Source organism: Pseudophryne corroboree, unplaced genomic scaffold (genome assembly GCF_028390025.1).
Source record: "Pseudophryne corroboree isolate aPseCor3 unplaced genomic scaffold, aPseCor3.hap2 scaffold_381, whole genome shotgun sequence".
Taxonomy (NCBI): Eukaryota; Metazoa; Chordata; class Amphibia; order Anura; family Myobatrachidae; genus Pseudophryne; species Pseudophryne corroboree.
In genome coordinates, this window is record NW_026970029.1 from 358,127 (window position 1) to 380,322 (window position 22,196).

Here is a 22,196-nt window from a genome sequence, read left to right on the forward strand (position 1 = left end):
TGGAAAATTATGTACCCTAAAAAAGATACTTCCGTGACATGAAACTCACACTTCTCCAGCTTGGCATATAAATGATTCTCACATAACTTTTGAAGAACCAGACGCACCTGGGTAACATGTTGTTCCATTGATTTAGAAAAAATCAGGATGTCGTCTAAGTAAACGACCACGAATTTCCCTAGGAAGTCACGGAGCACATCGTTAATGAGGTCTTGAAAAACTGCCGGAGCATTGGACAGGCCGAACGGCATCACCAGGTATTCGTAGTGACCCGACTGAGTACTGAAGGCCGTTTTCCACTCATCTCCAGATTTAATTCGGATGAGGTTGTACGCTCCTCTAAGGTCAATTTTAGAAAAAATCACAGCAGAACGTAACTGATCAAAGAGTACAGAAATCAACGGCAAAGGATAGGTGTTTTTAACTGAGATCTTATTCAGGGTTCTAAAATCAATGCAAGGTCTAAGCGAGCCATCCTTTTTCTCCACAAAGAAGAAGCCTGCACTTAAAGGAGATTTTGATGGTCTAATAAATCCTTTCTCAAGGCTCTCCTTTACATAATCATTCATAGCCGCAGTTTCTGGCCCGGATAATGCATATAATCTTCCCTTTGGCAATGCGGCACCAGGAATTAACTCAATAGCACAATCATAAGGCCGATGGGGAGGCAGAATGTCCGCATTGCCTTTGGAGAAAACATCAGCAAACTCCTGGTATTCCACCGGAATGAGTTCTGGAATGATAGCTGCTACTCTGACTGGAAACGTGATACATTCCTTATCACAAAAAGTACCCCAATGTGAAATCTTCCCCGACCGCCAATCAATGGTGGGATTATGAAAGGCCAGCCAAGGGTGACCCAGAACAACTGGAACTGCTGGGCAATGTGTAAGAAAGAACTCGATTTTCTCGGAATGTAGAGCTCCTACTGTAAGTAGTACAGGGGGTGTACGGAGAGAAATAATCCCATTAGACAGCGGACTCCCATCTAAGCCATGCATGGTGACACACCTACCCTACAAGGTGAAAAAGCCTGAGGTAACCTTTGAGGGGGTCACATGAGCTGAACGAGTTATGTGAAAAAGCTTGGGAATCTCCAGATAAAAGACTGCAGATTTCCAAAAGGATTCTTATGGCGTATCCTTTCCCATCAATGGATAGGTTACGATGGGAATCCTACCCTAGGGTGGACAAAGCATTAACACGCTTATCCAAGAAGGTAGCCCTCCCGTCCCAGTATACGGCTACCCTCAAAGAGTCTGCTGACCGCAAACAGGAGATTACCCTGAAGTCCATTTATACACATTCAGGTACCTTACTCAGACCGGCAATTGCGTCGGCCTGGGTGTGTAGTGCTGTAGCGGCATGGACGGATACCTTATCTGAGGGGATGGATACCCTAGATAAGGATACTATTTTATTGACCCTGGGGCATATAAGAGATGCTGTCCTATATATGTGTGTATGCAAACTACAGGTGGTGCTGCAGGGCTCACACCCTTTTACTTGTCTTGTAGAGCAACTCTGGAGCTGTTTCTGGGTCCAGCTGCTGCAAGAAATCAGCTTGAATGCTTCAGGGGCTGGGGCATGGCCAACATGAGCCCACACTGATGGGGGGTGGGGGTGTATAAAGCGATTTAGGGGTCATCCAAGCGCAACCCCACAAAGGCCGCCATGCCCTGCGTGACCCTTTTCTCTTTTCATATGCAGACGAGGGTTGCAGCCAACTATGCCCACTGCTTGGATGACATCACTATATGCAAATCCATCTGCTGCAGGCCTTCCCCCAGGAATGCTTGCAGTAGTTGTTGCATTTGGTTTGTTGTTTGGGGGTGCTTCAGTATTAGGCAGCCTTCTGCCCTCCCACATTCGTCTGAAAATGTGTTCTCCCTGCAGTTGTTGTTCCCAGATGAGAGTTCTCTTGTGCTTCCTCAGTTGAATCTCCTTAACTTGACAGGGGTGTGCCCGAGCAGCCGCCCTCCACAGCCCTATCCCAACACATACTTATCTTGCATATGAGATCTCTTGATCATGAAGATAGTTCTCACAGGGTGAGGTTCATCCATTACATTTTAAAGTAGGAAGGTACAAATTACATATTCAAATTACATATATGTGCTGGATTCAAATGTTTTCCCCCCTTCCTTTCTCAATTGTGCCCATCAGCAGCTATTCTAATGTTGCTGCCAATGGGTGTGACGCATTCATTTCTTCTGTGGGGTACACTGGACTCCACAAGGATTCACATTGTATATGTACACCAGAGTAGGATCTTGATCTGAGGCACCAACAGGCTCAAAGCTTTTGACTGTTCCCAAGATGCTCAGCGCCCCCTCCTCTATAACCTCGCTTCCATGAACAGGGAGCTCAGTTTGTAGTTGGTGCCTTCAGTAGCAGGCCACTTAACAGGGGGCTGCCTCAGGCAGCCTATTCTTAGCTATTAATTTTGGCAAGAAAAGAAGAACTTTTTTTATAAGAATCTACAAGGGCTGCAGCAGGCTAGGTCTAATAGACCTCTTTACTGCAGCTCCATCACTCCCAGTGGCGCAGTATACTCCCGTGCCCCGGTTGCTGGGTCACTGCAGCGGAGGCTCCGGTTTCTTCCTAAGGTCAGTCACACACACACCGCCCTCCGGGATCACGAGGCCGCTGATGGGGGCGGGCCGTGTGCGCACTGGCGTGGACACTGATTACTGGGCAGCCGCTCCACTAGCCACCAGGGACAGTTAAGGAGCACAGCTCTGGGGTTTTTTCTCCTATATTAACCCCATTTTGTACTACCCGCAGTGCATTGTGATAGGTAATGGGGCCTAATTCAGGTTGGATCGCAATCCAACTGCAAAAACTGCTAAGAGCATACGCATCCGCCTGCATTTTCTGCGGCACCCCGCAGATAATGCGATCACCTCTGCCTGTGAATCGGTGAAGGGGGGGGGGAGGGGGGTCAACAACACTCCATTTCCAAGTCGGAGATGGAGCGGTGCGGGGGCACGGTTTCAAAATGGGGTCGGCAACGGAGAAACAGGAGGCGTGGCCAGAGCAGCTGCATGACATCACATGGGCCGGACTCTGCCAGTGGAGCCCCAGCGTCATGAGGTAGATTTTGTAGAGGCCGGGGAGGACTTCTGTTCCTGGGAACTAGCTGTGTTGTGCAGCTTTATTCCTCTGCCCCTACCTCTGGCAAGAAAGGACGCACCTCGCACTTTCTTGTTTCTTTGTGACCGAAAGGACTGCATTTGATAATGCGGAGCTTTCTTATGCTGTGAGGGAACATAAGGTAAAAAATTTGATTTTCCAACTGTAGCTGTGCGTGTTAATGCTTTGTCCATCCTACGGGAGGATTTCCATCGTAACCTATCCGTTGATGGAAAAGGATACGCCATAAGAATCCTTTTGGAAATCTGCAGTCTTTTATCTGGAGATTCCCAAGCTTTTTCACATAACTCGTTCAGCTCGTGTGACCCCCTCAAAGGTTACCTCAGGCTTCTTTCCCTTGTACATATGTACCCTCTTGTCAGGGACAGGGGGTTCCTCTGTGATGTGCAAAACATCTTTTATTGCCATAATCATATATCGAATGGATTTTGCCAATTTTGGCTGTAACTTTGCATCATCGTAATCGACACTGGAGTCAGAATCCGTGTCGGTATCTGTGTCAACAATCTGGGATAGTGGGCGCTTATGAGACCCTGACAGTCCCTGCAACATAGGATCAGGCATGGGTTGAGTCCCTGACTGTCCCAAAGCTTCAGCCTTGTCTAATCTTTTGTACAATGAGTTTACACTAGCATTTAAAACATTCCACATATCCATCCAATCAGGTGTCAGCGGAGACACCACATTCATTTGCTCCCGCTCCTCTCTAATATAGCCTTCTTCCTCAGACATGTCGACACACGAGTACCGACACACCACACACACAGGGAATACTTTTTCTGAAGACATTTTCCCCACAAGGCCCTTTGGAGAGACAGAGAGAGAGTATGCCAGCACACTCCCCAGCGCTATATAACCCAGGAATAACACAGTAACTTAATGTTTGTCCAGTAGCGCTGCTGTATGTAATTTGCGCCGAATTATGTGCCCCCCCTCTCTTTTCAACCCTCTTCTCTACCGTGGTATAAGCAGGGGAGAGTCCGGGGAGCTTCCTCTCAGCGGTGCTGTGGAGAAAAAATGGCGCTGGTGAGTGCTGAGGGAGAAGCCCCGCCCCCTCGGCGGCGGGCTTCTGTCCCGCTTAAACTGTAAAATTGGTGGGGGCTCATACATATATACAGTGCCCAGCTGTATATATGTTATATTTTTGCCAAAAAGAGGTTTATATTGCTGCCCAGGGCCCCCCCCCTGCGCCCTGCACCCTTACAGTGACCGGAGTATGTGAGGTGTATGGGAGCAATGGCGCACAGCTGCAGTGCTGTGCGCTACCTCAGTGAAGATCATGAACTCTGTGGAGCCCGTCTATCCCCATGGTCCTTACGGAGTCCCCAGCATCCTCTAGGACGTTAGAGAAACTAGGATTTTAATACCTACCGGTAAATCCTTTTCTCTTAGTCTGTTGAGGATGCTGGGCACCCGTCCCAGTGTGTACTGTGTCTGCAGTTATTAAATGGCCCTTAACTCCAGAACATTTATGTGGAGACAACTTTCCTGACTTGACCATCTTCCTTGGACGTTTTCCCCCTGTGTGACTGCTCCCCAGCCTCGGAGGGTTGCATCTGTGGTCCCTAGGATCCAGTCCTGGATCCCGAACCATCGCCCCTCTAGGAGGTGAGAACTGTGCAGCCACCAATGGAGTGAGATTCTGGTCTTGGAAGACAGGATTATCCTCCGGTGCATGTGTAGGTGGGATCCGGACCAATTGTCCAACAGGTCCCACTGGAACACTCTGGCATGGAACCTGCCAAACTGAATGGTCTCGTAGGCCACAACCATCTTCCCCAGCAACTGAATGCATTGATGGATTAACACTCTTGCTGGTTTCAGAATTTGTTTGACCAGACTCTGGATCTCCATAGCCTTTCCAGTGGAAGAAAACCTCTTCTGTGTCCAGTATGTGTTATGATTCCAGCACTCTGGTCAGAGAAGATCTTATGGCAAGGACCGGAGCACTGGAACGGAATGCTGGGGAAGGGAGCAGGACAGGAAAATAGCCCTTGGCGCCCTAACTCTGTTGTCTCACCCGTGTTGTCAGAAATCCCCTGCGAGACTATGGTTTCTTGAGCCCTTGGCAACCGCGTTTGAAGGGCGGATTATGTCTGCCCAACTTCGATGCCCCCCGGTCTTAATGAGAGACAAAGGGAAACCCGAGACAGGGTGATAACAAGAGGCCCTCTAACTAAACAACCAGGCCAGGGGCTAAGCAAACTCAAAACTATAATATGTGCTGAGAAACCGCCAGGAAAAAGGACAACCAAAATATCCACTTGTCCAATTCTCCTACCCGGCACCGCCGAGTACCAGAGAGGACTTGTGGAAGCGGAACCCTCCGCAAATGCTCCAAACACAAAATATAAAAGGTAAAGCGGCTGAGCCGCAACACACGGCAGAGCCGCAACTCACGAACACCACTGGATATAAAACGGTGATCAGTCAGGACTCCAGGGAACCAAACGACCTCTTGGGATGAGATGACAACTCCCGAATACCGGACTTCTGCGGACTGGAATGACCGGATACAGCAGGACTGGAAACAGACTCTCAGCAAACAAAGGCAGCATGCAGGAAGCTATTACCGGCATCTGTGAGAAGCCCTGGGAGTGTATTTAACAAGGAGTCCTCCAATCAGCTGCTAAAGGCTGATTAGAATAAATGCCGTGCAGCTGCCTTGCTGCACGGCCAGAGAGCAGGTGAATATCTTAATTTCCTAAAGCCTAGCAACGGGGAACGCGGTCCACCAGTGGCGTCCCCGTTGCTAGGGTCCGTGCGGCTCAGCGCGCCCGGCGTCTAGCATTGCTAGGGAGCCGGCGGCTGTACGTGCATGGCATCTCTAGTTGCAAGGCGCCGGGCCGCGCAGACCATCAAGCGGACCCCGGCGCCTAACAGTACCCCCCCCTTGAGGAGGGGTCAAGGAACCCCTAAAGCCAGGTTTCTGAGGAAATTCCCGGAAAAATGCCCTCTTGAGCCTCGGGGCATGAAGATCCTTATCCAGGACCCAAGACCTTTCCTCCGGACCATAGCCTTTCCAGTGAACCAGAAAATACAGCCGATCCCGGGACAATTTGGAATCGAGAACCTTCTCTACCAAGAACTCCTGTTGTCCCTGTACATCCACTGGAGATCTACCCTGAGAGATCTTCCGAGGAAATCTACTGGAAGAAACGTATTGTTTCAACAGGGAACAATGAAACGTATTTCCAATCCTGAGAGATCTTGGTAAACGTAACCGAAAGGCAACTGGGTTGACTCTTTTAATAATAAGAAATGGCCCAATAAATTTGGGTCCCAGTCTAGCTGAGGATTGTCGAAGCCTGATGTTGCGAGTCGACAACCACACCCTATCTCCCACCTTAAAAGTGCAAGGACGTCGGAGCCTGTCAGAAAATTTCTTCTCTCGAAAGGCCGCTTTTCTGAGAGCAAGGTGCACCTTTTTCCAAATGGCTCTGAGATGGGAGGTTAAGGTAAGCGAGGAGACTGAGGAATGATGAAAAAAAGAATTAGCTCTGGGGTGAAAACCAAAAACTGAAAAGAATGGAGACTCTTTAGTGGAGGAATGACAAGAATTATTGTAAGCAAATTCAGCCAACGGAAGAAACTCGGACCAATCATTCTGGAGTTTGGCTGAATACAAGCGCAAATATTGTTTCAATGATTGGTTAACTCGTTCGGTTTGCCCGTTGGATTGTGGGTGGTAACCGGATGTTAACGACAATTTCATCTTCAATGAGGCACAAAAACATTTCCAGAATTGTGCGATGAATTGTGGACCCCGATCAGAAACAATATCAGTAGGCAACCCATGAAGCCTGAATACATGGCGGAGAAACAAAACTGCCAACCCTTGGGCAGAAGGCAATCGGGGAAGAGCAATAAAATGAGCCATTTTACTAAAACGGTCCACTACCACCCATATGACTCGGAATCCGGCTGAAAGGGGAAGGTCAACCACAAAATCCATGGAAATATGAGACCACGGCCGGAGAGGAACATTTACGGGCATAAGTTGCCCGATGGGCAAGGAACGGGGAACCTTATGCTGTGCACAAACCTGACTTGAATAAACAAATTCCTTGACGTCTTTAGAAAGACCAGGCCACCATACTGAGCGAGAGACTAACTCCAATGTCTTAGAGACTCCTGGATGCCCTGAAACTTTGTTATCATGGAATTCCGTTAAAACAGTAACTCTCAAAAACTCAGGGACGTAAAGACGACCAGCAGGAGTAATTCTAGGAGCTTGGTGTTGAAGCTGTTTTAACTGGGTAAATAAATCTTGTGTGAGGCCCGCCCAGATGACCGAAGATGGAAGTATGGGGGTAACAGGATTGTTATTGTGAACCGGAAGAAAGCTATGTGACAGGGCATCAGCCTTAGTATTCTTGGAACCAGGCCTGAAAGTGATTATAAATTTGAAACGCGTAAAAAATAATGCCCAACGTGCCTGCCGGGCATTAAGCCGCTTAGCCGATTCAATCTATTGCAGGTTCTTATGGTCAGTCAATACCGAAATAGTATGTTTTGCTCCCTCCAGCCAATGCCTCCACTCCTCGAAAGCCCATTTTACCGCCAGTAACTCCCGATTACCAACGTCATAGTTGGATTCAGCGGAGGAGAATTTCCTGGACATAAAGGCACAAGGATGTAACTCCAGAGACTCCGGATCCTTTTGAGAAAGGATAGCCCCCACTCCAACCTCCGAGGCATCAACCTCCACCACAAAGGGCAATTCCGGATTAGGATGTCAGAGGACTGGAGCCGAGACAAAGGCTTGTTTCAAGGCCCGGAAGGACAACTCAGCTTCACGCGACCAGTTGGTAGGATCCGCTCCTTTCTTTGTCAGAGCTACAATGGGAGCAACCAGGTCAGAAAAAGAATGAATGAACCTCCTATAATAATTCGCAAACCCTAAAAAACGCTTAATTGCTTTTAAATTGGTGGGTTGCGCCCAACTAAGGATGGCCTGGAGTTTCTTTGGTTCCATGGAAAATTATGTACCCTAAAAAAGATACTTCCGTGACATGAAACTCACACTTCTCCAGCTTGGCATATAAATGATTCTCACATAACTTTTGAAGAACCAGACGCACCTGGGTAACATGTTGTTCCATTGATTTAGAAAAAATCAGGATGTCGTCTAAGTAAACGACCACGAATTTCCCTAGGAAGTCACGGAGCACATCGTTAATGAGGTCTTGAAAAACTGCCGGAGCATTGGACAGGCCGAACGGCATCACCAGGTATTCGTAGTGACCCGACTGAGAACTGAAGGCCGTTTTCCACTCATCTCCAGATTTAATTCGGATGAGGTTGTACGCTCCTCTAAGGTCAATTTTAGAAAAAATCACAGCAGAACGTAACTGATCAAAGAGTACAGAAATCAACGGCAAAGGATAGGTGTTTTTAACTGAGATCTTATTCAGGGCTCTAAAATCAATGCAAGGTCTAAGCGAGCCATCCTTTTTCTCCACAAAGAAGAAGCCTGCACTTAAAGGAGATTTTGATGGTCTAATAAATCCTTTCTCAAGGCTCTCCTTTACATAATCATTCATAGCCGCAGTTTCTGGCCCGGATAATGCATATAATCTTCCCTTTGGCAATGCGGCACCAGGAATTAACTCAATAGCACAATCATAAGGCCGATGGGGAGGCAGAATGTCCGCATTGCCTTTGGAGAAAACATCAGCAAACTCCTGGTATTCCACCGGAATGAGTTCTGGAATGATAGCTGCTACTCTGACTGGAAACATGATACATTCCTTATCACAAAAAGTACCCCAATGTGAAATCTTCCCCGACCGCCAATCAATGGTGGGATTATGAAAGGCCAGCCAAGGGTGACCCAGAACAACTGGAACTGCTGGGCAATGTGTAAGAAAGAACTCGATTTTCTCGGAATGTAGAGCTCCTACTGTAAGTAGTACAGGGGGTGTACGGAGAGAAATAATCCCATTAGACAGCGGACTCCCATCTAAGCCATGCATGGTGACACACCTACCCAAAGGTAACTGAGGAATGCCTAAGGCCTTAGCCCAAGTTAAATCCATAAAGTTTCCTGCAGCTCCACTGTCAACAAAAGCCGACACCAAAGAACTGAGGCTGCCAAAGGAAACTTTAACTGGGACTAAAAGGGAGTTATTCGAGGAGATAAGCTGCAGACCTAGGTGAACCCCCTCACAATTCACCTGGTCAAAGCGTTTCCCGACTTGTTCGGACAATTACGAGCAAAATGTCCCTTACCCCCACAGTACAGACAAAGACCAGAATTTTGCCTTCTGGCTCTTTCTTCAGGAGACAGCCGGGAGAGACCCATCTGCATGGTCTCCTCTACGTCTTCAGGAATGGAATATACACACGGACTTGTCCTTACAGGTGCTCCTTTTTCAGCCCTCCGCTCTCTGAGACGACGATCAATCTTAATAGAAAGCTCCATGAGTTTATCGAGAGTCTCAGGAGCAGGGTACTGAAGGAGACTGTCTTTTATAGACTCTGATAAGCCGAGGCGAAACTGACTGCGCAGGGCTGGGTCATTCCAGCCACAGTCGTTCGACCAACGGCGAAACTCCGTACAATAAACCTCTGCAGGATTTCTACCCTGTCTGAGAGGGCGCAACTGACTTTCAGCGGACGCCTCTCTATCAGGGTCATCATACAAGAGCCCTAAAGACTCAAAAAAAGCGTCAATTGACAACAATGCCGGATCCTCTGCTCTTAAACCAAATGCCCAGGTCTGAGGATCCCCCTGGAGCAAAGAAATAATAAACCCGACCCGCTGAGATTCAGTACCCGAGGAAGTCGGTCTTAAACGAAAATAAAGTTTACAGGATTCTTTAAAATTAAAAAACTCTTTTCTATCACCAGAAAAACGGTCAGGCAAATGCATCTTTGGTTCAGGGACTACCCTTGGGGAAGCTCGCAAAAGATCTTCCTGCGACTTCACCCGAAGAGAAAGATCCTGAACCATCTGAGTAAGTTCTTGAATCTGGCTGACTAAGAGCTGACCAGGATTTGGCCCTAAACCTGTTGGATTCATGAGGCCGATAAACTCTCACAAAACTGAATGAGAAAAAATTAAACCCCGTTTAATTTTAAGTTTTGGTATGGCCGGTAATAATGTTATGATTCCAGCACTCTGGTCAGAGAAGATCTTATGGCAAGGACTGGAGCACTGGAACGGAATGCTGGGGAAGGGAGCAGGACAGGAAAATAGCCCCTGGCGCCCTAACTCTGTTGTCTCACCCGTGTTGTCAGAAATCCCCTGCAAGACTATGGTTTCTTGAGCCCTTGGCAGCCGCGTTTGAAGGGCGGATTATGTCTGCCCAACTTCGATGCCCCCCCGGTCTTAATGAGAGACAAAGGGAAACCTGAGACAGGGTGATAACAAGAGGCCCTCTAACTAAACAACCAGGCCAGGGGCTAAGCAAACTCAAAACTATAATAAGTAGACAAGTCAAAATTTCAAACCCCCTGTTATGGTGTAGGGTACCTGGCCTTCTCTGATGTAATCAGAGTTAGATTTGATTCAGTGATTTTATAAAAACAGCTAGGAAGCACAATTTAGCAGTGGGTTGCAGAGAAAAAAAATATGCTGGCAGAAAAATCCAATTGAGTGATTAAACAGCTCTTCATTTTCTGGCTTTATTTTTATGCTAACAAATTTGTTCTCTGAAAAGTGTCCACAAAGCCAAGTCTCTGATTAACACCTTTGTAAGGATGGTTTTTCACCTATTACTAAATTAAACTTGCTTCATTGGAAAGGCAGCAAGATGCATCCTCATTTCAATGGTAAGTCAACCTTCTTGCCCTATGTTCCCTGTCAACGGATGAAGACGCATCATTTTCTACCGCAGTCATTTTGGCCCAATAGATATGCAAGAAGTTTAGATTCCCCTTTCTTTGCAGGTAGAGGAAGGAAAAGGAAGAGGTCTGTAGCCTCTTCAAGATCGCAGGACCAGAGATTGTCCTCTGCTTCTGCCAAATCCACTGCATGACACTGGGGCTTTCTTGCAGGAGCCCACACCAGTGGGGGCACGTCTAAAACTCTTCAGTCAGTTCTGGATTCATTCGGACCTGGACTCGTGGGTTTTACAAATAGTGTCCCAAGGGTACAAACTGGGGTTTCAAGACGTTCCCCCTCACCGATTGTTCAAATTGGCCTTAGTCAGCAGGGAGAAGGTTTTTATTCAAGCCTCTTCGTGGTCCCGAAGCCGGACGGCTCAGTCAGACCAATCTTAAATCTGAAATCCATCAATTTCTTCCTAAAGAAATTCAATTTCAAGATGGAATTTCTCAGGGCAGTGATCTCCAGTCCGGAGGACGGAGATTTCATGGTTTTGGTAGACATAAAGGATGCCTACTTACATGTTCCCATTTAGCCACTGCCTCAAGCTACCTAAGGTTTGCAATTCAGGATTGTCATTACCAATTTCAGACATTGCCGTTTGGTCTGTCCACGGCTCCGAGGATTTTCACCAGGGTGATGGCGGAAATTATGGTTCTCCTTCGCAAGCAAGGAGTCACAATTATCCCGTACTTGGATGATCTCCTGATAAAGGCGAGATCCAGGGACCAGTTGGTGCAAAACATTGCACTCTCCCTGACAGTTCTTCAACAACATGGTTGGCTCCTAAACTTGCCAAAATCGCAGTTGGTCCCAATGACGCGGTTGTTGTTTTTGGGAGTCATACTGTTAGGCGCCGGGGTCCGCTTGATGGTCTGCGCGGCCCGGCGCCTAGCAACTAGAGACGCCGTGCACGTACAGCCGCCGGCTCCCTAGCAACGCTAGACGCCGGGCGCGCTGAGCCGCACGGACCCTAGCAACGGGGACGCCACTGGCGGACCGCGTTCCCCGTTGCTAGGCTTTAGGAAATTAAGATATTCACCTGCTCTCTGGCCGTGCAGCAAGGCAGCTGCACGGCATTTATTCTAATCAGCCTTTAGCAGCTGATTGGAGGACTCCTTGTTAAATACACTCCCAGGGCTTCTCACAGACGCCGGTAATAGCTTCCTGCATGCTGCCTTTGTTTGCTGAGAGTCTGTTTCCAGTCCTGCTGTATCCGGTCATTCCAGTCCGCAGAAGTCCGGTATTCGGGAGTTGTCATCTCATCCCAAGAGTTCGTTTGGTTCCCTGGAGTCCTGACTGATCACCGTTTTATATCCAGTGGTGTTCGTGAGTTGCGGCTCTGCCGTGTGTTGCGGCTCAGCCGCTTTACCTTTTATATTTTGTGTTTGGAGCATTTGCGGAGGGTTCCGCTTCCACAAGTCCTCTCTGGTACTTGGCGGTGCCGGGTAGGAGAATTGGACAAGTGGATATTTTGGTTGTCCTTTTTCCTGGCGGTTTCTCCGCACATATTATAGTTTTGAGTTTGCTTAGCCCCTGGCCTGGTTGTTTAGTTAGAGGGCCTCTTGTTATCACCCTGTCTCAGGTTTCCCTTTGTCTCTCATTAAGACCGGGGGGCATCGAAGTTGGGCAGACATAATCCGCCCTTCAAACGCGGCTGCCAAGGGCTCAAGAAACCATAGTCTCGCAGGGGATTTCTGACAACATGGGTGAGACAACAGAGTTAGGGCGCCAGGGGCTATTTTCCTGTCCTGCTCCCTTCCCCAGCATTCCGTTCCAGTGCTCCAGTCCTTGCCATAAGATCTTCTCTGACCAGAGTGCTGGAATCATAACATTATTACCGGCCATACCAAAACTTAAAATTAAGCGGGGTTTAATTTTTTCTCATTCAGTTTTGTGAGAGTTTATCGGCCTCATGAATCCAACAGGTTTAGGGCCAAATCCTGGTCAGCTCTTAGTCAGCCAGATTCAAGAACTTACTCAGTTGGTTCAGGATCTTTCTCTTCGGGTGAAGTCGCAGGAAGATCTTTTGCGAGCTTCCCCAAGGGTAGTCCCTGAACCAAAAATGCATTTGCCTGACCGTTTTTCTGGTGATAGAAAAGAGTTTTTTAATTTTAAAGAATCCTGTAAACTTTATTTTCGTTTAAGACCGACTTCCTCGGGTACTGAATCTCAGCGGGTCGGGTTTATGATTTCTTTGCTCCAGGGGGATCCTCAGACCTGGGCATTTGGTTTAAGAGCAGAGGATCCGGCATTGTTGTCAATTGACGCTTTTTTTGAGTCTTTAGGGCTCTTGTATGATGACCCTGATAGAGAGGCGTCCGCTGAAAGTCAGTTGCGCGCTCTCAGACAGGGTAGAAATCCTGCAGAGGTTTGTTGTACGGAGTTTCGCCGTTGGTACCTGCCAGGTGAGATACTATGATCATGTTGGTGCTTCTCCCAGGGCAAGGCTCACCCATTGCACTCTGGGTGTGCTGCCCCTGTGATTTCCCCAAATGTGGGAAACTTGACTGCATAATTTGTGTTTCCCCTGGTCGGCTCTCGTATAATTCAGATCTCTTTGTCTCAGGTCTCTCTCCAGCCTAGTTTGCTGTCTGTTTCCACTTCTCTTTTCTTGAGCCGCTCCCTTCTATGCCCTTGCGCACTATCCTGACTTCTCCCGTCTGCTTACTTTGTGCCTTCCAACACACAATGCAAACTACAGGTAGTGCTGCAGGGCCCACACCCTTTTACTTGCCTCACAGAGCAGCTCTGGAGCTGTTACAGTGCCCAGCTGCTGCAAGAAATCAGCTTGAATGCTTCAGGGGCTGGGGCATTGCCAACATGAGCCCCACACCGAAGGACGGTGGGGGTGTTTAATGCGAACTAAGGGTCACCCAAGCGCCGCAAAAGGCCGCCATGCCCTGCATGCCCCTTTTCTCTTTTCATATGCAGACGAGGGTTGAAGCCAACTTTGACCCACTGCTTGGATGGCATTACCATATGCAAATCAATCTGCTGCAGGCCTTCCCCCAGGAATGCTTGCACTAGTTGTTGCATTTGGTTTGTTGTTTGGGGGTGCTTCAGTATTAGGCAGCCTTCTGCCCTCCCATGTTCATCTGAAAATATGTGTTCTCCCTGCAGTTGTTGTCCCCAGATGAGAGTTCCCTTGTGCTGCCTCAGTTGAATCTCCTTTACTTGACAGAGATGTGCCTGAGCAGCGGCCCTCCCCAGCCCTATCCCAAATCATACTTATTTTGCATAGGAGATACCATGGTCATAAAGATTGTTCTCCCAGGTTGAGGTTCATTCATTGCATTCTGGGTATGCTGACCCCTGTGATTTCCCCAAATGTGGGAAACTCGACTGCATTATTTGTGGTAGTGGGGGACTGTGTTTGTGCTTTCCTCTGCTCAGCTCTGGTAAAAATCAGATTTCTATGTCTCAGATCTTCCTCTAGCCTTGTTCTTCTTTCGAGAGTTCCCTTGTGCTGCCTCAGTTGGATCTCCTTCACTTGACAGGGGGGTGCCCGAGCAGCGACCCTCCCCAGCTCTAGCCCAACTCCTACTTACCTGCCAGGTGAGATACTATGATCAGGAAGGTGCTTCTCCCAGGGCAAGGCTCACCCATTGCACTCTGGGTGTGCTGCTCCTGCGATTTCCCCAAATGTGGGAAACTTGACTGCATAATTTGTGTTTCCTCTGGTCGGCTCTCGTATAATTCAGATCTCTTTGTCTCAGGTCTTTCTCCAGCCTAGTTTGCTGTCTGTTTCCACTTCTCTTTTCTTGAGCCGCTCCCTTCTATGCCCTTGCACACTATACTGACCTCTCCCGTCTGCTTACTTGTGCCTTCCAACGCACAATGCATACTACAGGTAGTGCTGCAGGGCCCACACCCTTTTACATGCTTTTCAGAACAGCTCTGGAGCTGTTACAGTGCCCAGCTGCTGCAAGAAATCATCTTGAATGCTTCAGGGGCTGGGGCATAGCCAACATGAGACCCACACCGAAGGAGGGTGGAGATGTTTAATGTGAATTAGGGGTCATCCAAGTGCCACAAAAGGACGCCATGCCCTGCACATCCCTTTTTTCTTTTCATATGCAGACGAGGGTTGAAGCCAACTTTGACCCACTGCTTGGATGACATCACCATATGCAAATCCATCTGCTGTAGGCCTTCCCCCAGGAATGCTTGTACTAGTTGTTGCATTTGGTTTGTTGTTTGGGGGTGCTTCAGTATTAGGCAGCCTTCTGCCCTCCCATGTTCATCTGAAAATATGTGTTCTCCCAGCAGTTGTTGTCCCCAGATGAGAGTTCCCTTGTGCTGCCTCAGTTGAATCTCCTTTACTTGACAGAGATGTGCCTGAGCAGCGGCCCTCCCCAGCTCTATCCCAAATCATACTTATTTTGCATAGGAGATACCATGGTCATGAAGATTGTTCTCCCAGGGTGAGGTTCATTCATTGCATTCTGGGTATGCTGACTCCTATGATTTCCCCAAATGTGGGAAACTTGACTGCATTATTTGTGGTAGTGGGGGACTGTGTTTGTGCTTTCCTCTGGTCAGCTCTGGTAAAAGTCAGATTTATTTGTCTCAGATCTTCCTCTAGCCTTGTTCTTCTTTCGAGAGTTCCCTTGTGCTGCCTCAGTTGGATCTCCTTCAATTGACAGGGGGGTGCCCGAGCATCGACCCTCCCCAGCTCAAGCCCAACTCCTACTTACCTGCCAGGTGAGATATTATGATCATGAAGGTGCTTCTCCCAGGGCAAGGCTCACCCATTGCACTCTGGGTGTGCTGCTCCTGCGATTTCCCCAAATGTGGGAAACTTGACTGCATAATTTGTGTTTCCCCTGGTCAGCTCTCGTATAATTCAGATCTCTTTGTCTCAGGTCTCTCTCCAGCCTAGTTTGCTGTCTGTTTCAACTTCTCTTTTCTTGAGCCGCTCCCTTCTATGCCCTTGCGCACTATCTTGACTTCTCCCATCTGCTTACTTTGTGCCTTCCAACGCACAATGCGAACTACAGGTAGTGCTGCAGGGCCCACACCCTTTTACTTGCCTTACAGAGCAGCTCTGGAGCTATTACAGTGCCCAGCTGCTGCAAGTAATCAGCTTGAATGCTTCAGGGGCTGGGGCATAGCCAACATGAGCCCCACACCGAAGTAGGGTGGAGGTGTTTAATGCGAACTAGGGGTCATCCAAGCGCCGCAAAAGGCCGCCATGCCCTGCACGCCCCTTTTCTCTTTTCATATGCAGACGAGGGTTGAAGCCAACTTTGACCCACTGCTTGGATGACATCACCATATGCAAATCCATCTGCTGCAGGCCTTCCCCCAGGAATGCTTGTACTAGTTGTTGCATTTGGTTTGTTGTTTGGGGGTGCTTCAGTATTAGGCAGCCTTCTGCCCTCCCATGTTCATCTGAAAATATGTGTTCTCCCTGCAGTTGTTGTCCCCAGATGAGAGTTCCCTTGTGCTGCCTCAGTTGAATCTCCTTTACTTGACAGAGATGTGCCTGAGCAGCGGCCCTCCCCAGCCCTATCCCAAATCATACTTATTTTGCATAGGAGATACCATGGTCATGAAGATTGTTCTCCCAGGGTGAGGTTCATTCATTGCATTCTGGGTATGCTGACCCCTGTGATTTCCCCAAATGTGGGAAACTCGACTGCATAATTTGTGGTAGTGGGGGACTGTGTTTGTGCTTTCCTCTGGTCAGCTCTGGTAAAAGCCAGATTTCTGTGTCTCAGATCTTCCTCTAGCCTTGTTCTTCTTTCGAGAGTTCTCTTGTGCTGCCTCATTTGGATCTCCTTCACTTGACAGGGGGGTGCCCGAGCAGCGACCCTCCTCAGCTCTTGCCCAACTCCTACTTACCTGCCAGGTGAGATACTATGATCATGAAGGTGCTTCTCCCAGGGCAAGGCTCACCCATTGCACTCTGTGTGTGCTGCTCCAGCTATTTCCCCAAATGTGGGAAACTCGACTGCATAATTTGTGTTTCCCCTGGTCGGCTCTCGTATAATTCAGATCTCTTTGTCTCAGGTCTCTCTCCAGCCTAGTTTGCTGTCTGTTTCCACTTCTCTTTTCTTGAGCCGCTCCCTTCTATGCCCTTGCGCACTATCCTGACTTCTCCCGTCTGCTTACTTTGTGCCTTCCAACGCACAATGCGAACTACAGGTAGTGCTGCAGGGCCCACACCCTTTTAGTTCCCATACAGAGCAGCTCTGGAGCTGTTACAGTGCCCAGCTGCTGCAAGAAATCAGCTTGAATGTTCTTCGTTGATTGATGGAAGAAACATCTTACAAAAACTCTCCAGATTATTGACTTTTTAAAGTTTTTCTAGGAAACGTTCTAGATGAATGCTTATTAGCGTTTGTCAGAATGTACGTTTGCAAAGTGTCTCTGTGGCGCAATCAGTTAGCGTGTTCGGTTATTATCCAAAAGGTTGGTGGTTCAATCCCACCCAGGGACGTAATTTACCTTGTTATCAGATTTTGGTGATCTTTAAGTAGACAAGTCAAAATTTCAAACCCCCTCTTGTGGTGTAGGGTACCTGGCCTTCTCTGATGTAATCAGAGTTAGATTTGATTAAGTGATTTTATAAAAAAAACAGCTAGGAAGCACAATTTAGCAGTGGGTTGCAGAGAAAAAGAAATATGCTGGCAAAAAAATCCAATTGAGTGATTAAACAGCTCTTCATTTTCTTGCTTTATTTTTGTGCTAACAAATTTTTTCTCTGAAAAGTGTCCACAAAGCCAAGTATCTGATTAACACCTTTGTAGGGATGGTTTTTCACCTATTACTAAATTAAACTTGCTTCATTGGAAAGGCAGCAAGATGCATCGTCATTTCAATATCTACTGAAATAATACAGGTTGACACCAGGAAACATTAACGCCACTGCATCCTTGCTGCTTTCTCATGTGGAAGTCTGTTTAATGTGAAAACAAGGTGATATCTAATTAGCACACAGGTAAGGAATTAAGAAAATCTTTATTTAAGGGTGAAGATGTTTCTCACAAAATCGTTGCCCCAATGCATCATTGAAATTCAAGCTGGAAAGATGATTTTAATATATCACTTGTACATTTTGTATTGCTCTTCTGGTGACAATGTAGTTTGTTTTTGTCAATTACCATTTTAATAATAGGGTAAAGAAAATTAAGTGGATTTTTGAAAGAAAACAATACTGTCAATATACTATTAAACAAATTAAAATGGTAAAAGTTATTGTACTTTAAGTAAAAATAAAAGAGCCAAAATATCAATCCCAATATTGGATTACTTTAATTAAAAAAAAATGCATATAGCAGAGGATAGTTTCAATCTGCCTACCTCTGGGTTATCGGCCCAGCATGCTTCCATTGCAGTACTCTGCTGCACATGTAAGTGCAAGAGATCCTGAAGCACTCACTCATCGTGGGAAAGTACCAATGTGTTTCTTCGTTGGTTGATGGAAGAAACATCTTACAAAAACTCTCCAGATTATTGACTTTTTAAAGTTTTTCTAGGAAACGTTCTAGATGAATGCTTATTAGCCTTTGTCAGTATGTACTTTTTGCAAAGTGTCTCTGTGGCGCAATCGGTTAGTGTGTTCGGCTATTAACCAAAAGGTTGGTGGTTCAATCCCATCCAGGGATGTAATTGACCTTGTGATCAGATTTTGGTGATATTTAAGTAGACAAGTCAAAATTTCAAACCCCCTGTTATGGTGTGGGTACCTGGCCTTCCCTGATGTAATCAGAGTTAGATTTGATTCAGTGATTTTATAAAAACAGCTAGGAAGCACAATTTAGCAGTAGGTTGCAGAGAAAAAAAATATGCTGGCAGAAAAATCCAATTGAGTGAATAAACAGCTCTTCATTTTCTGGCTTTATTTTTATGCTAACAAATTTGTTCTCTGAAAAGTGTCCACAAAGCCAAGTCTCTGATTAACACCTTTGTAAGGATGGTTTTTCACCTATTACTAAATTAAACTTGCTTCATTGGAAAGGCAGCAAGATGCATCCTCATTTCAATGTCTACTGAAATAATACAGGTTGACACCAGGAAACATTAACGCCACTGCATCCTTGCTGCTTTCTCATGTGGAAGTCTGTTTAATGTGAAAACAAGGTGATATCTAATTAGCACACAGGTAAGGAATTAAGAAAATCTTTTTTTAAGGGTGAAGATGTTTCTCACAAAATCGTTGCCCCAATGCATCATTGAAATTCAACCTGGAAAGATGATTTTAATATATCACTTGTACATTTTGTATTGCTCTTCTGGTGACAATGTAGTTTGTTTTTGTCAATTACCATTTTAATAATAGGGTAAAGAAAATTAAGTGGATTTTTGAAAGAAAACAATACTGTCAATATACTATTAAAACAAATTAAAATGGTAAAAGTTATTGTACTTTAAGTAAAAATAAAAGAGCAAAAATATCCATCCCAGTTTTGGATTACTTTAATTAACAAAAAAAATGCATATAACAAAGGATAGTTTCAATCTGCCTACCTCTGGGTTATGGGCCCAGCATGCTTCCATTGGAGTACTCTGCTGCACATGTAAGTGCAAGAGATCCTGAAGCACTCACTCATCATGGGAAAGTACCAATGTGTTTCTTTGTTGGTTGATGGAAGAAACATCTTACAAAAACTCTCCAGATTATTGACGTTTTAAAGTTTTTCTAGGAAACGTTCTAGATGAATGCTTATTAGCCTTTGTCAGTATGTACTTTTTGCAAAGTGTCTCTGTGGCGCAATTGGTTAGTGTGTACGGCTATTAACCAAAAGGTTGGTGGTTAAATTCTACCCAGGGACGTAATTGACCTTGTGATCAGATTTTGGTGATATTTAAGTAGACAAGTCAAAATTTCAAACCCCATCTATTGTGTAGGGTACCTGGCCTTCTCTGATGTAATCAGAGTTAGATTTGATTCAGTGATTTTATAAAAACAGCTAGGAAGCACAATTTAGCAGTGGGTTGCAGAGAAAAAGAAATATGCTGGCAAAAAAATCCAATTGAGTGATTAAACAGCTCTTCATTTCTGGCTTTATTTTTATGCTAACAAATTTGTTCTCTGAAAAGTGTCCACAAAGCCAAGTCTCTGATTAACACCTTTGTAGGGATGGTTTTTCACCTATTACTAAATTAAACTTGCTTCATTGGAAAGGCAGCAAGATGCATCCTCATTTCAATGTCTACTGAAATAATACAGGTTGACACCAGGAAACATTAACGCCACTGCATCCTTGCTGCTTTCTCATGTGGAAGTCTGTTTAATGTGAAAACAAGGTGATATCTAATTAGCACACAGGTAAGGAATTAAGAAAATCTTTATTTAAGGGTGAAGATGTTTCTCACAAAATCGTTGCCCCAATGCATCATTGAAATTCAAGCTGGAAAGATGATTTTAATATATCACTTGTACATTTTGTATTGCTCTTCTGGTGACAATGTAGTTTGTTTTTGTCAATTACCATTTTAATAATAGGGTAAAGAAAATTAAGTGGATTTTTGAAAGAAAACAATACTGTCAATATACTATCAAAACAAATTAAAATGGTAAAAGTTATTGTACTTTAAGTAAAAATAAAAGATCCAAAATATCAATCCCAGTTTTGGATTACTTTAATTAACAAAAAAAATGCATATAGCAAAGGATAGTTTCAATCTGCCTACCTCTGGGTTATGGGCCCAGCATGCTTCCATTGCAGTACTCTGCTGCACATGTAAGTGCAAGAGATCCTGAAGCACTCACTCATCATGGGAAAGTACCAATGTGTTTCTTCATTGGTTGATGGAAGAAACATCTTACAAAAACTCTCCAGATTATTGACTTTTTAAAGTTTTTCTAGGAAACGTTCTAGATGAATGCTTATTAGCCTTTGTCAGTATGTACTTTTGCAAAGTGTCTCTGTGGCGCAATTGGTTAGTGTGTAAGGCTATTAACCAAAAGGTTGGTGGTTCAATCCCACCCAGCGACATAATTGACCTTGTGATCAGATTTTGGTGATATTTAAGTAGACAAGTCAAAATTTCAAACCCCATCTATTGTGTAGGGTACCTGGCCTTCTCTGATGTTATCAGAGTTAGATTTGATTCAGTGGTTTTATAAAAAACAGCTAGGAAGCACAATTTAGCAGTGGGTTGCAGAGAAAAAAAATATGCTGGCAAAAAAATCCAATTGAGTGATTAAACAGCTCTTCATTTTCTGGTTTATTTTTATGCTAACAAATTTGTTCTCTGAAAAGTGTCCACAAAGCCAAGTCTCTGATTAACACCTTTGTAGGGATGGTTTTTCACCTATTACTAAATTAAACTTGCTTCATTGGAAAGGCAGCAAGATGCATCCTCATTTCAATGTCTACTGAAATAATACAGGTTGACACCAGGAAACATTAACGCCACTGCATCCTTGCTGCTTTCTCATGTGGAAGTCTGTTTAATGTGAAAACAAGGTGATATCTAATTAGCACACAGGTAAGGAATTAAGAAAATCTTTATTTAAGGGTGAAGATGTTTCTCACAAAATCGTTGCCCCAATGCATCATTGAAATTCAAGCTGGAAAGATGATTTTAATATATCACTTGTACATTTTGTATTGCTCTTCTGGTGACAATGTAGTTTGTTTTTGTCAATTACCATTTTAATAATAGGGTAAAGAAAATTAAGTGGATTTTTGAAAGAAAACAATACTGTCAATATACTATTAAAACAAATTAAAATGGTAAAAGTTATTGTACTTTAAGTAAAAATAAAAGAGCAAAAATATCAATCCCAGTTTTGGATTACTTTAATTAACAAAAAAAAATGCATATAGCAAAGGATAATTTCAATCTGCCTACCTCTGGGTTATGGGCCCAGCATGCTTCCATTGCAGTACTCTGCTGCACATGTAAGTGCAAGAGATCCTGAAGCACTCACTCATCATGGGAAAGTACCAATGTGTTTCTTCGTTGGTTGATGGAAGAAACATCTTACAAAAACTCTCCAGATTATTGACTTTTTAAAGTTTTTCTAGGAAACGTTCTAGATGAATGCTTATTAGCCTTTGTCAGTATGTACTTTTGCAAAGTGTCTCTGTGGCGCAATTGGTTAGTGTGTAAGGCTATTAACAAAAGGTTGGTGGTTCAATCCCACCCAGGAATGTAATTGACCTTGTGATCAGATTTTGGTGATATTTAAGTAGACAAGTCAAAATTTCAAACCCCCTCTTATTGTGTAGGGTACCTGGCCTTC

General features: G+C 45.4%; 7 non-coding genes across 7 annotated transcripts; all 7 read left to right on the forward strand.

The window, feature by feature from the left end:
* Positions 1–13,383: 13,383 nt before the first annotated feature.
* On the forward strand, positions 13,384–13,546 carry LOC135022078 (U1 spliceosomal RNA). Its single transcript, XR_010219244.1, has one exon. It is a non-coding gene; the product is annotated as a U1 spliceosomal RNA (small nuclear RNA).
* A 671-nt stretch (positions 13,547–14,217) lies between these two features.
* On the forward strand, positions 14,218–14,381 carry LOC135022034 (U1 spliceosomal RNA). The gene has a single exon (XR_010219201.1). It is a non-coding gene; the product is annotated as a U1 spliceosomal RNA (small nuclear RNA).
* A 152-nt stretch (positions 14,382–14,533) lies between these two features.
* Positions 14,534–14,696, forward strand: LOC135022044 (U1 spliceosomal RNA). Its single transcript, XR_010219211.1, has one exon. It is a non-coding gene; the product is annotated as a U1 spliceosomal RNA (small nuclear RNA).
* Positions 14,697–15,366: 670 nt separating this feature from the next.
* LOC135022040 (U1 spliceosomal RNA) lies at positions 15,367–15,530 on the forward strand. The gene has a single exon (XR_010219207.1). It is a non-coding gene; the product is annotated as a U1 spliceosomal RNA (small nuclear RNA).
* Positions 15,531–15,682: 152 nt separating this feature from the next.
* Positions 15,683–15,845, forward strand: LOC135022046 (U1 spliceosomal RNA). Its single transcript, XR_010219213.1, has one exon. It is a non-coding gene; the product is annotated as a U1 spliceosomal RNA (small nuclear RNA).
* A 671-nt stretch (positions 15,846–16,516) lies between these two features.
* Positions 16,517–16,680, forward strand: LOC135022082 (U1 spliceosomal RNA). Its single transcript, XR_010219248.1, has one exon. It is a non-coding gene; the product is annotated as a U1 spliceosomal RNA (small nuclear RNA).
* Positions 16,681–16,832: 152 nt separating this feature from the next.
* On the forward strand, positions 16,833–16,995 carry LOC135022073 (U1 spliceosomal RNA). The gene has a single exon (XR_010219239.1). It is a non-coding gene; the product is annotated as a U1 spliceosomal RNA (small nuclear RNA).
* The last annotated feature ends 5,201 nt before the right edge of the window (positions 16,996–22,196 follow it).